General features: G+C 46.2%; 1 long non-coding RNA gene across 4 annotated transcripts; it reads right to left on the reverse strand.

Moving 5' to 3' along the window:
- Positions 1-287: 287 nt before the first annotated feature.
- Positions 288-5809, reverse strand: LOC146504757 (uncharacterized). Of its 4 annotated transcripts, none has more exons than XR_014877733.1 (4): positions 5335-5809; positions 3748-3885; positions 2348-2463; positions 288-1957 (listed from the first exon to the last, which is right to left on the reverse strand). It is a non-coding gene; the product is annotated as an uncharacterized LOC146504757 (long non-coding RNA). The 4 variants fall into 4 exon arrangements; XR_014877731.1 differs by having other exon boundaries at positions 288-1680; positions 1835-1957; positions 3748-5809; XR_014877732.1 differs by having other exon boundaries at positions 288-1750; positions 1835-1957; positions 3748-5809.
- Positions 5810-15022: the final 9213 nt, after the last annotated feature.

Below are 15022 nucleotides of genomic sequence, written 5' to 3' on the forward strand. Positions count from 1 at the left end.
GTGATGTCAAATATCAAGGACAGACTCGCTTCTCTGCTGTGATGTCAAATATCAACGCCCAAACCCCACGACCGACAAATAACACAGAACACGCAGCCAGTGACGCACCAATCACACACCACGTTTAGTGACCAATAAATCAAGCGCCACAGGTGGTGTAAATGACAGCTCAGGGATGTGTAATGATGTTGATTTTTTCTGTTCTTGTTCCTTTTTACCAAGCCGGGTTTTGTTGGTCCTTGTTTCCCTCTCCTGCTGAGTTCCTCCTGACGGAGGTTCATAGCCAGTCAAAGATCTGCACGTCACAATGGACTGAGATGTCGACTTCCTCCCACCAAAAGAAAGAAAAAAGTAAAGTCGTCATGCAGCAGGAGAACAAAAAGTCATACTACAGCTACTGCACCCTCTAATTTATTAGATTCTTTCAATCATGTGTTTCATAGGGGCCTCGGAGCACTTCTGCACACTAAATGAGCTGTGCTGGAACTTACACCATCACGTAACCCATAAAGGAAATCTCTTATTCATAAAAAGAAACAAATGTTTGCTTTGATTCCTCCTTGAGAAACTGAATGTCACGGTCCTGGGTCGCTGGCTCAGTGTTTTCTGTTTTGTTTTATTAATCTTTGATTTCTTGATGTGTGATGTTAGTTCTTAGGTTTTGGTTCTGTGTCCCCACTGTTCTGTGTTGGTACTGTGCCTCTACAGAAACAGCATCATAATTTCATATTTTGTCAGCACTTCCTAGCAGTATGTAACTACACAATAAATGTCAGGGTTTGCGTGTTGAGATATGAATGGAGGACCCAAGATGCAGGCACTGCTGATGTGAGTGAGCTTTATTTATGGAGAGTGACATACAAACAAAGGCGAGGGAGGCGAGAAACAAAACTAGGAAAACCTAAACTGGGAAAGCTGAGAACCAGATAAGAAACCTGGACACGAGGGAATGGAGTTAAAACACGATGACAAGCAGGAAAAACAGCCTGGAGGAACACAGACGGACCAGTAACGCACACAAGAGGACGAATGCTATAAATTAGTGATGGCCCGCTTGAAGCTGACGCTCCGGCGCGTGTGTCGAAAACACCAACACACCGCTTCAGAAGCACTCTGTCGATGCTCGATTCGTTTGGCCACAGTCACGTGATCAGTGACGTCCAATTGTGAATTGTGAATTCCACTCTGCAGAGTGGGCAATCATAATGAAGCAGTTCAGTTTTTCTGTAGATTCAAGCTGCTCTTCATATTTTTGACCAGCAGATGTCACCACAGAGGACTGTGTTAAAAAGCTTCCAGTAATGAATCGTTTTTCAACACAAGCTTCAGAAAGCTTTGTTTGGCCATCACTACTATAAATACACACAGAGGGAAACGAGGAAACACAGGAGGGGGACACAGCTGAGCCTAATGAATCTGACGAGACGGGTCCTTCATGTACTGTACATGATGCGGGTAGATGCTGTACGTTTATGGGCTGCAGGAGAGACACAGATTTGTGCAGCTGAGGTTGTTTGGGGTGCCTGCGTGTTCGCCTGCTGGGCCTGAGCGAGCCTCTCCACATCTGTGGCCCGGCGGTCTCTTCTCTTGCTGAGGATCTTAACGTAGTTTGCTGGGACGAGCCGGTGGTCTCACCGTCCACGCTGGCCAGGAGCCAGCCACGCACACGGGGCTGTAGCTCTAAACACGAGGGAGATAGTTGTAAACATGGGGCACGCTCACACAAAAGAAGAGCCCTCATCTGTTATTTCTAAGATAAGGAAAACAAAAATAGAAGGTTTTGGGTCAAAGCACTCAGAATCAAATGTCCCGCAGCCAGTAAAAAGCTCATCACCTTTAGGAGCGAGGTTGAGCATCTCTCCAGCTTGCATAGAAAGCTCCTCCTGAGAAGCAGCTGTAAAGTCATCTTCTCCTCTGGCCACCACGTGGTCGTCCTCCTCGCTCGCCCAGTTAGTGTCTAAACCAAGCAAGGAAACTGAATGAAAGACATTCATCATTTTAACTGGTCTGAACCAAAAACAAGTCCTTCTGCTTTTCCTTACACTTGTAAAGTAACTAATGGCATATGGAGCTATGGTACCCAATTTATTTGCCACTGAGTTACACAAAGGCACATATGATGTCATACAAGCAGACTCATCTTTACACGTGTACTGCAGCCCTGAACATTACCAGCTTCAGATTCTATTATCAAACTTTGCAACAGCAGCCTTAATTACTTTGAACTCAAAACAATCAGCACCTGCAGCCACTGTCCTGTGTTGAGTACACCTCTCAAAACAACTAAATGTACTCATATGAATATGTGAGTGCTTGCTGTTCCATCTCTTCAGCCTGCTGCACAAACCTGCTGGGGGGACGTCCTCAAGGTGAGGTGTGTGTCTGTATCCTCCCAGGCTGTAGCCGCCACCGTAGCTGTAGCTGTAAGGCCTGTAGCCACCACAGATGGAGCTCCCATAGGGGCTGTAAGAGGGGAGGAGGAGCTGTTGGATGGACAGTAGGACTGCTGGACCTTATGAGGGGGCACCAGGGGCGCCATCCTGGGCAGGACAGAAGGGCTAGCAGGGGTAGAGGAGCCTGTAGCTAATCCTAAATCTGTAGATCTGTTTGGTGACAACATAAAGATAGAATATCAGTAAAATCCACCCATAATTCATTGCAACATTAATTGAGCAAAGCATTAGTTCAGAAACGTCATGGAGTCGAGCTAAACCACAAACTGAATGAACAGCTCATAGAGTGGCTCTCTTCCACAGCGTGTCCTTTGTCCTTTCTCCCTCCCCTCAACCCCAACCAGTCCTCAGAGGCTGCCCCTCCCTATACCTGCTTCTACTGGAAGTTTCTTCCAGTTAAAATGGTGTTTTTCCTTCCCACAGTCACCAAGTGCTCGCTCAAAAGGGCTTGTTTTGATCATTTCGTTTCCTCTGTATTACAATAGGGCCTCCACCTTGCAGTATAAAGTGTCTTGAGGTGACTGTTGTTGTGATTAACGCTATATAAATAAAGTGAAATTGAATTGAGTCAACTCTTCCTCCTGCCTCATCTCCAGCTCTGCTACTCTTCATCTGTACAGACGGTGGAAACACACAATAAATTCACCATCAACCAGCAGCTAGCGGCAACTTTTAGCATGGGATGTTTTCTCACATGAGCTGACGTTATGAACCAGTCAACACACCTTAAATATCCTTAAATATCATTATCACAGCTCTGATTGTTCAGCTTCTCCAATCTGATGACCATATTCTCTTAACCTTAAAAAGATATGTTGATATGTCCAAAAAAGATAAAGATGTGTCAGATTTAATTCCATTTCCTCACTTAAAGTGGAAAAAAGTGTCAGGGTGGGGGGACTGATTGAACTGTGATTGTGGAATTTGCCTCACACAGGTGCGTTCACTGTTGCTTGTTTGAGAATACTGCTGTATATATACAAATGCTGACTGCATAAACAAACTGTTGTACAGATATTTTTAGAATGATCTGAATATATTAAGAAAAAGACAATAAAAAACAATGACTTGCAGCATCAAGCGGAGGACTTTAATCTTCTCTTGTTTACGAGTTTGGGGACAGGTGAGCAGAGGACTGACAGATGAAAAACACGAGCTTTCTCTAAGGGTGTTGCCTCTCCCTTAAAGACAGGCTGAGGAGTTCAGTTACTCAAAAGGGGCTCAGAGTAGAGCTGCTATTCCTACACGTTGAAGAGAGGCTGATGAGAAAAGGAGAAAGAGGCCCAGGGCAGACCTAGGACACTCTGGAGAGGCTATATCTCTCAGCTGGCCTGAGGATGTCTTGGTGTTATCCCAGAAGAAGTGGAGGAGGTGGCTGGGGAGAGGGAGATGTGGGCTTCTCTGCTTAGGCTGCTGCCCGGGTAAACCAGTCCTTGATAAGCAGAAGAAAATGGATGGATAACAATAATAAGCAGAAGAAGCTAAAAGACACAAATTTAAAATAAAACATTATCAGTTATGAATTGAAAGATATAATTATTCAGCTATATAATAACTCAGCTTATAAATATATATGTAGGCATTTTTTGGAAGGAAATTATCGGGCAAAGGAACTGAGTTTGTTGGCAAACAGCAGCTACATTTTCTTCTGAACTGACAGTTAGCAAGTACAGAACAAACAGAAATGCAATGAAAATATTTCTGCGGCTTTTATTAATTTCACTTATTAACCAGAACTGCACAAAACAAACAAAAAGGCTCAATTAACAGAAGAGAGAGAAATCTAGCGAGACACACTGACTAGGACACGGCCTCAGAGGACCAAACTAGCAGTCAGCCACTTGTACGGCTGTGCAGATAAATAATTAGTTGCTTTTTTATTCCTGGGACTTCTGATCCTCTCCAAATACACAGGGAAGTACCTGATGCAGCTAGTTTTGGGTACTACCATCACCAAGCATTTAAAAAATCTATTAGAGGATAATAAAGTGTTTTCACCAACCAGAAGAAAAACATATTTTAGCGTATAAAATAGCAGTCTCTTCCAAACAAGTCCTTTAGCATGCTGATGTTAAAAAAGATCATGTAGAGTAAGACAGGCATAGAGAACAGCACTGACTGGGAGAGGCTTTGAACAGATGACATACTCAGATCAATTCAACATATAAGACTTTAACAATGCACAAGCATCTATCAAAAACCTATTTAATCTATCATCTGTGATATTATTATATACAATTATAATGTATTGTTCATCTCCCTTAAATAAACAGGCAGCCTTAAGGTATGAAATATTCATTTGTCTACTGTTTCAGTGGCTGATAGTGCCCCACAGGCCTCAATGTGAGTTTGAAGCCATTATAATCTTCAAGTTGTTTAACGATAAACAGATTTTGAATGAAAGCCACGGAACTTCGGTAGCACAAAAAAGTCGATATTCTTTGTGTCCATATGGATCAGTCATATTACCATTATTTCCCCCTAAGGTTGCCAAAAGCACCAAGTTAATACTTGAAAAAACTGCAGCAATACACCAAAATAGAATCAATATTCTGTTTACTTGGTGACAACGCTGCTTTTAGCCTTCAATCAGAAAGCTTGAGTTGGCTAGTTTAGCATCGGGCTAACGTTTAAAGCTTTCACTTTGGGGAAGTAACTCGCATTACTGCTACTGCTGTGTAATCTTGGTTAAATTCACAGCATATTCCAGAAATTACCCTGCAATAACTAACTGTTAGAATAGCGGCACCGTATTGCATCACACTGAGTGCATTTCAATCATTTATCCCGCGAGTTTGCTAGCTAGCAAAATAATAAAAACGATTTTAAAAATTAGCATGTGTAACGTCCACACTGGAGAAAATGATTTACTAGGACTTACGCAAACTCCTCCACAGTGAAAACGTACAAATCCTTCTTGCAGACTCCTTCTTGTATTTTTCGTTTTCCAGCAAACACTCATTAAAACGGCCTCCAGCACGTTAGTGCGCTCACCCCCGACTTTTCGGGGAGGGGGGGTCACACATTGAAACAGACTGACGTGCAGAGGTACAAGGCAGCCCAGGCAGAGAAATGTTGCTTTTAGACTTTGCCATTTTATTTCTCTATCTGATAAGAAAACTATTCAATCAGATAGTTATTTGTGGTGAATGAAATACAGTTTCAAGACGTTTTAAGCACCAAATCCGAAATAGAAGCACTACAATATATCCAAGATTTTTCAAGGATTTCAAGCACCCGTACGAAACCTGCATATGCAGTTGATGATTGTTAAAATAAAATAGAACATTTTCATCAATTTCTTGTTTGCTCCGAAATCTACGACATGGCTATATACAGAAAAGCTCGACATGTTATGCAAACGAAAAAAATACACGAACAAAAATTCTCGTAATTGTCAGTTTCGTAATTTCAAAATTCTCCAAAAATAACATTTTCTTTGATTGACTCATATTAAATTGCCTACGGTCAAATTTAGTGTGAACAACATTACACAAACAAACATGTGTGTGCGCCTGCGCATTACATCAGAATCACTTTGATCCCTTGTGACGCGGTAGCTTTGCTTCGATCCTTCATGACGTGGTAGCTTTGCTTTGATCCCAAAACCCATAATACGAGCGCTCACCCATTATACTTTATGGCATAACGGACGTTGACCTGACACCAACCCAAACCCTTTCCAGATGTTTTCAGAGCATTTTACAAAAGAAACCAAAACAAGTTCAGTTTTGTTTCTAACCAATTCACAGAGCAAACAGACAGATCGTGGCTATTAAAGTCAACAAGAGCGACCCTGAAATTCTGCAACAGGTAAAACTGACCAAAGAACAATTTCAATACGAGACAGATTATCAATCCAAGGAAACTGGATATATAAAAGCGTTTCAATGACCTCGAACAACTACTGAAGGTTAGGCGAGCAGCTGAAAATGGTCAACCATTATTTGTTAGTCTAATCAAACAGATGTTGGCCATGTTTCTGAGGTCGTTTTCTCCTTTTTTATGTTGTTCTTTCAGTTTTTCTCCTGAGATGAGGTATGAAGTGTCTGTGGTGCAGCTGATCTGGTCTGTCTCGAGACAGTCCAGGCTGCACTCACCTGCAACAGGTGGAGACTCACCAGAACATTCAGACCTCACAAATTGTGTCTTTCTCAACTCTTCTATAAAGGGTTTCTCTCAGGAGGGGAAGGCAGTGAGGCCTGGAGGAGGTCCATCCTATCACGAGGGCTGGCTAGGCTTTCGCAGCCTGTGTGAGTGTATGTGTGTGCACGACCGTGTTTATTGTTTTATATATTTCAAAAAGACGCATGTCCTCACATCTGCAGTTTCTTTGGTGGATCTGGTCTCGTCTGTCTTGAGACAGTCCAGGTTGCATCCACCTGTAACAGGTGGAGACTCTGAATGTGTGTGCAGTGTGCGCAAAAGTTTCATGTTCAGATTTCTTTGGGGGAGTTTATCTCTGAATGTGTGTAAATGTATGTCCATTAATGTGTGCCTGCATGGAGATCTGAGGTTGGCTGCTAGGATGGACCTCTGCGCATAATCACATGTGTGTGAAAACATTTCCGTGTTTGGATTTCTTTGGGGTGGTCCATTAATGTAAAGAGTGGTGAGGCGGCCCGCTCCCGGTTTTTCCTGCTTTCTTTCCCGCACCTGGAGGGCGTCGCAACCTCCTCATGAGGGCTGGCTAGTTTTTGGGAGTGTGTGTATGTGTCTGTACAACTGTGCTTATTGTTTTGTGTATTCCAAACTAACAAGATTATGACATCACATATATTTAGACTCTTACCACCAATTTGATCCTTTGATCCTTGAATCCATAAATAGGGGTGAGAAGCGATGACTTTTAGTCCATTAATCACAGCATTTATGTTCGCGGAATTGAAACGTTCACCAGAGAAGTATTTTGAAACATCTGGATCCTTTTTGGAGTAACTGTTTACAGATTCCTAAGCTAACTCTAACTTCTCAACTTCTTCTAACTTCTCGTGAAAACTACGGACTTGAGACCAATTACTCCAACCCGTTCATATCGCTGACCAGTGTCTCCGAGGGTGCCGCGAGCATTAGGGAAGCTAACAGAGACAGAGCTGTGACTGAATATGAACATATGAACCCATTCCTGTGTGCTGACAGTTGTGCTAACACACACACTAATGGAGAGGGTGTATTCGCGCCGCCCGATGGTCCTGCCCAGCTGCAGTTTTCCCGCATGAATCCCTTCCTTGGTGCTGAATGCCGCAGCTACGGCCGTGAGAGAAACACAGGCAGCAGCATGAACTACTATCCAGCTCCTACTCCCCAAATGAAAATCCACTATCCAGACTCTAGAATCTAGAGAGAGAATCCCCACCCTACGTCTGGGCCAATATGACGGCACCACACCGTGGAAGGAATTTCTGCACAGGTTTGAGAGCTGCGCTGAAGCCAACTATTGGTCAGAAAAAACAATGACAACTCAGCTTAAATTCTGCCTAGTTGGAGCAGCAGGGGCCATTATCCACAGAAATCCCGCTCATCCAAATGGGATTACCGCCGCTTGGTGGACAAACTGGAAACTGCATATGGCCCTTCTTCTGACCATGCAGCTGCTGTTGCTGTAGAACTGAGGCAGCGAGTGCGTAAACCTGGTGAGGCCCTGCATGTTTTCAGAGATGACATTTATGGGAAAGTGGCTGTTGCATATGGTGATAGAGCAGAGATTGAACAAGACTCTATAGCTGAAGTTTTCACCAATGGGCTGGGTGATGCAGAAATAGTACAGAAGTTGCTAGCGAGGCACCCAGCCACACTTACCTGTGCATACGAAATAGCCCACCGACACAAAACCACTAAAAGGGCTGCATCTTATGTAACCAGTGCCATGCAGCAAGGAGTCCGTAACGCAGCTGAACGCCGGCCCCGAGCTGCCGTTGTCAGAGCAAAAGACAAAGATGAGACTGTTGCTGAGCATGCACCTGCAGCTAGCCCCTCACCGAATCATTTTGTCCCACACACACCCTCGACAACACCGAACAATCACAGAAACTTTAAAAGGAGTGGGGTTCGCTGCCGTAACTGTCAAGGTTGGGGCCATGTCCAAAAGCAGTGCCCTTCCCCTCACAAAACCACCAAGGCCTTAACATTGAACAGTAGCCCTTGGGACAGCCCAAAACCCACCGTGCTCCACCTTAAGTGCCAAAGCCAAGAAATGAGTATCCCCATGCGCCTCTACGAAGTGGAGGCATGTGCTGTTTTGGACAGTGGGGCCCAGAGGAGCGTGCTGCCGCTGACCTACTACAACTCCATCCACCCAGACGTGAGGCCACCACTACAGCCCTCAGTTGTTGAGACCTTGCTTGGTGTGGGACCTGGGGACGTGCCGGTGCTAGGTGAAGCCCAGATATCTGTCAATATCAACAATCGACAGGTGGATGTTGATTTCCTGGTGGCAGATATAGCAGAAAATGAGGTGCTGCTTGGGCATCCCTTTCTCACTCAAGCTGAAGCACGTCTTGATTTCGGCAAACGCTGCATCATCCTGTTCGGTGAAGAGGTGCTTTACTACCAAACCGAAGCCAGTACAAAGTACACGCAGTGAGAATAGCTAGATCTGTGGTGGTGGAACCGGGGCAACAGTATATGGTGAAAGGCAATGTGCATCCTGGTGCAGCAGCTCAAGGTGACATGATGCTTAGTCCCACCAAAGGTTTTGTTGAGAAGCACAAAGTACTTATCGCCAGAGTCCTAGTCAACGTGCAGCCTTCTAAAGCTGTCCCACTTTGCCTTTTTAACCTCAGCAATAAAGCAGTAACAATTACGGAAGGATCCATTGCCGGGCTCCTCCAGCCAGCTGAGGCCGTGGAACCCTCCATGGTCTCTCCAGCTGCAGACTCACTGACCAGCCCTCCTGTGGTTCCGCTGCACCTGCAGGAGCTCTATGCCCAGAGCTCCACAGACCTCAATGACTATGAACAGCTCCAACTGAAACGCTTGCTTAGCACTTAGGGGGGCGATCGTGGCTCAAGAGTTGGGAGTTCACCTTGTAATCGGAAGGTTGCCGGTTCGAGCCCCGGCTTGGACTCGGTCGTTGTGTCCTTGGGCAAGACACTTCACCTGTTGCCTACTGGTGGTGGTCAGAGGGCCCGGTGGCGCCAGTGTCCGGCAGCCTCGCCTCTGTCAGTGCACCCCAGGGTGGCTGTGGCTACAATGTAGCTTGCCATCACCAGTGTGTGAATGTGTGTGTGAATGGGTGGATGACTGGTTGTGTAAAGCGCTTTGGGGTCCTTAGGGACTAGTAAAGCGCTATACAAATACAGGCCATTTACCATTTCACTTATGGACATGTGTTTTCTACAGGGCCTGCTGACCTGGGCCGAACCAGCCTTGTGCAGCATGACATCATAACCCGTCCTGGTGCCCCAGTCAAACAACATCCACGAAGAATGGCAGGGGAAAAGCAGCAACATGCTGATCAGCAGATCTACGACAGCCTACAGAGCGGTCTCGCCCAACGCGGCTGCAGCAGCTGGGCCTCGCCCATCGTTATGGTGCGGAAGAAAGATGGGACATACCGTCTCTGCATTGACTACATGGCTCTCAACGACCGCACCATAACAGATGCCTACCCGCTGCCCCGCATCCAGGACACGCTGGACACACTCTCAACTGCCAGATGGTTCAGCACATTAGACCTCGCATCAGGCTCCTGGCAGGTTGAGCTGATGCCTAGAGCACGCAGGGCCGCCGCTTTCTGCACTAGGACAGGCCTCTTTGAGTGGAACGTCATGCCATTTGGACTATACAATGCCCCGGCGACGTTCCAGCGGCTGATGGACCGCATCCTGGCTGGCATGCAGTGGGAGACCTGCCTGGTCTACTTGGACGACATCATCGTGCTGGCTAAGGACGTGTCGGGGATGCTGCAACGGCTTGGCCAGGTATTCTATAGACTTCAACAAGCTAACTTGAAACTGAAACCTGCCAAATGCTGCCTCTTTCACCACGAAGTTGCTTATCTTGGCCATGTGGTATCCGAGTATGGTGTGGCTACCGACCCCAGCAAAGTTCAAAAAGTTCAGATGTGGCCCACACCTACGTCCATCCAGGAGGTCAGACGCTTCATCGGCCTGGCCTCATATTATCGCCGGTTCGTGAAAGATTTTGCCTCTATAGCCGAACCCCTGCACAACCTGACCAAGAAGAACGCACATTTTCAGTGGTATGCTGAGCACCAAGCAGCTTTCGACAAGCTGAAGTGTCGACTCACCTCTGCCCCTGTTCTTGGCTATCCACTTGACCATGGAGAAATGACACTAGACACTGATGCCAGCGACACTGGCATCGGCGCGGTGCTGTCACAGATGCAACAGGGCGTGGAACATGTGCTGGCATATGGCAGTCGTAAGCTATCAAGAACTGAACAAAACTACTGCACCACACGACGTGAACTACTAGCCGTCGTGGATTTCACGTCCCATTTTCGCCAGTACCTCCTTGGACGGCCTTTCAAAGTGCACACAGACCACAGCAGCCTGCGCTGGCTAACAAAAATGAAAGAGCCAGAGGGACAGTTAGCTCGATGGCTCGAGAAGCTCCACCGTCCAGGTCCACTACACCAGAAACAAAGACTTTAGATCAAACTGCTCTTACTATTTCAGACATTTTATGTCAAAACACTCCTACTAACACAGACATCTCAGAACAGATAATTCACACTAGAACAGACATATCACATCAGAACATTTCCACTAATACACACACTGTAAAGCTGTCTGAGAAAGTATATGTGGCTAAAACCCTTGATACTGCTTCTCTGTTTCACGGCTGGACCATGGGGGAGCTGAGCCAAGCCCAGGACGCTGATGCAGACATTGCACCCATATGCGCCTGGATGGCGGCCAGCAGTGAGCGCCCCCCATGGACTATTGTCTCACCATGCAGGCCAGCCACTAAGACATACTGGGCTCAATGGAAACGGCTCTACTTCAGAGATGGAGTTCTGGTCCGTCGCTTCTACTGCCTTGACGAGACCCAGTTCTATCCCCAAATCGTACATCCACGCAAGCTACAACCAGAAGTGATGGGCCAGATGCACGAAGGGCCAGTGGGTGGACATTTTGGTGTCGAGAGGACCGTGGCCAGACTACGAACCCGATTCTATTGGTATCACATGAGGGAAGACGTCGCTCTTTGGTGCCGTACTTGTACCAGCTGTGCATCCAGGGCCCGACCCCAGAAGACACCGCAAGCTCCGATGGGAACTGTCCGGGTAGGAGCCCCAATGGAGCGCGTTGCACTGGACATTATGGGACCACTGAATGAGACGGAGCGCAGAAACCGATATGTGCTTGTGATACAAGACTACTTTACAAAGTGGACTGAAGCCTTTCTTATCCCAGATGAATGGGCTGCAACCATTGCCAAGGTTGTTGCATCTGAGTGGGTGTGCCGCTACAGGATACCTCAAGCACTGCACAGTGACCAGGGACGCAATTTTGAATCTGATGTGTTCCAGGGGGTGTGCAGTTTGTTTGGCATAGACAAGACTCATACAACGCCATTCCGACCCCAGTCAGATGGCCAGGTTGAACGTTTTAATGCCACTCTCCAGAAGATCCTGGCCTCCACAGCAGAGCGTTGCCATTGGGACTGGGACCTGATGATCCCGTACGCTGTTATGGCCTACAGGGCGACCAAACACAATGCTACAGGTTTCACCCCAAACTTCATGATGTTTGGCCTAGAACTGAGTGAGCCAGTGGACCTTGTCGCAGGTCTACCTCCTGATCCAGACAACCAACCCTCAGCTCCAGAGTATGTGCAGCAAATGCGTGAGCGGATGGATCTGGCCCACCTCATCATCAGGGAAGCCCTGTGTGAGTCAGTCACGTGCGCAAAAAGGCAATATGACAAGAACTGTTGCCACACACAGTATAAGACTGGAGATCCTGTGTAGTATCTCATCAAAGGAACATGTCACATCAAGAACAAGGTCAGAAAGTTCCTCCCATCGTATGAAGGACCATTATTTGTCCTGGTGCAATTGGATGACCTAGTTTATCGGATCCAGAAGAACCCAAGGTCTAAAGTGAAAGTTGTCCACCATGACCAGCTAAAGCATTATCGCTGCTGCGAGCCCCTGGACAATACCTGGGTCCTTGATCAAGCTCATCAGTGGTCCCCTACAGAGGTCCCACCACCAGCTTTAGAGGATGACCCAGCAGACCGCGATCTGGGTCTGCACAGTCTGTTCTCTACTGCAACTGGCAATGGCCCCAGCTCCTCTCAGCCATGTGTCTCAGTTGCAGCTGATCCCGCTCCAGTTGTGGTTATCCCATCGTCCCCTTCCCATGTAGACCATGAGAATGGTGGGGGTGTGGTGGGTGAGCCAGACCACCTGGGCCAGCAGTTTCAGCGACCAACTCGTCGGCGCAGTGCTCCAGACCGGTATGGAGTGTGGATCACTTAGCTTGGTCTACCTATTACAGTTCCAAGTAGGACTGAAGATTCAGTTCAAGTTTAAATCGTTTCAGCCTCCTACACTGTTAGCTACAATGGTTTAAGAGAGCTATATTTTTCATTGTTCCAGTGTTTACATTTGAAAAAAAAAAGGGGAGTAAAGTATCTGAAGGACCTACGGGGTTATCTACATGCACTTATCCATTTGTATTTGTGCCTTCCTAGATGCTAGGATAAGTTAGTTATTCCCGGTCGCCATGTAATAGTTACAATTGTGTAATTTCTTTTCTACTTAACAGCACTTGAAATGCTTTATTTTGCACATGTATGTACACCTTACTTGAGTCAACGTCTTTGTCACTGAAGTGCACTAGTTGATACTATACCTCACCTTATATGCAGTAATGGCTAACACTTTTATCTCCTGTGGGCTCCAAGTGGTAAAGGGGATTGTGTACCAGTTTTATGCATTACAATGCTGGAGTGGAATTATTGTTTAATTGCCATCCAGAGTGGGGGTAGTGTTGCGGGAATTGCCGTCTTGTGTGTGGCTGGGTGCAGTAAGGAGTGTATGTCATGTGTGTGTGAGCATGCGCGTGAAGGAAACGCGGGGAGCGGAAGAGGAAAAAAAGAGAGAGAGAGTGTGTCCTGGGTAGAGAGGGCGACCGGGAGCAGCGTTCTAACGGGCTACAGCCTATGCAGTGTGTTTTCAAAGTGTGCAGTACTGTTATTAAAGCCTCATCTCTTCAGTACTCTCCGGTGTCCCGGCTGATTTCTGTCTGCCTCACTACTCCACAAAAGTGAAGGGATTTAACCCCGAAGGAGGACAAACTTTGGCCCTGGAGGAAGCATCTCCCCTCGTGTCTCCCGACCACGGTCAGGGGACTGACGGCGAGGAATGGTTAACACTGAGCTCCCGCCGCCACTGAGCATATCTTGCTTTATCATCGATACGTTCTGCACAACCTTGAGGGATAAAAACTTTAAACAAGAGTCTGTTAAAATGCCTCCTACAAGAGCTGCAAAATCTGCATCCAACAAATCTCCTGAAGAGTCACAAGCGAAAGAGGGTATGTCGACGACCACAGCTACCACGCCAAGTACACCTGTGGACGCCGACGCGCTCGCTGCGGAAATATCAAAGACAGTCGTCGAAAAAATATCTACTATGATGGAGAATAAATTCGATGAGCTCTCATTATCACTAAAAAATATATCAGCACAACTGGAATTAAATTCTCAACGGATCTCTGACACGGAGAATCGCATTTCAACTGCAGAAGACTCCCTGTCAGGTATGGAAACTAGACTGGCTGATATGGAGACTAAAGTGAATATTCTTACGGAAAAATGTCTAGACTTGGAGGGCCGGAGCCGAAGAGACAACATTGTAATTCTGAACTTAAAGGAAGGCACTGAAGGTCGTGAACCGGTGAAATTCCTCGAAGGCTGGCTACCGACTTTGCTGAGTATTCAAACTAAACAGGGGAAAATCAAAATCGACAGAGCCCATCGGTCCATTGGATTATCGAGACCTAATCACCCTCGTGCATTGATTATTAAGGATTAGGATCCTCACTGCAGCTAAAGATAATGGCCCCCTGACTTATGATGGACAGATCATTCATATTCGACAAGATTTGGCAACAGGAGTAAAAGAGATGCGACGTGTGTTTAACGGAGTGTGCCAAAAACTTGTCCAGAAAAATATGCGCTTTTATATGCGATATCCTGCTACACTAAACTTTTCCCACGGAGGGAAAAATTACTCCTTCCATAAATCTGAAGATGCTCTTGCTCTTTTGGACAATTTGAGTTAAATTGAAGTACACCGACAGCAATTGATTGAATATGATTAGTTCTATTCAGGCACTTAAATATTAGACATACTCTTAATTTAAGGATACCCAGCCCATGCTAAGGTGTATTGGAACTGGATGTTGTACACTTATTAAGGAATGACTCAATTGTCCCCTCCCTTCTTATTTGTCTTTTCTTACGGACTTTATAAAGTAAAACGAGTTCAACTTAGAAATATAAATGAGGTTGGCTGGTTTTTTCGGTGGCATGCGGGAGTTTGGAGGGGAATTTTTGTTTCTTTTTTCTTTTCTTTTTGCCTCTCTGTC

The sequence above is a fragment of the Neolamprologus multifasciatus genome, chromosome 13, assembly GCF_963576455.1.
Source record: "Neolamprologus multifasciatus chromosome 13, fNeoMul1.2, whole genome shotgun sequence".
Classification (NCBI taxonomy): domain Eukaryota; kingdom Metazoa; phylum Chordata; class Actinopteri; order Cichliformes; family Cichlidae; genus Neolamprologus; species Neolamprologus multifasciatus.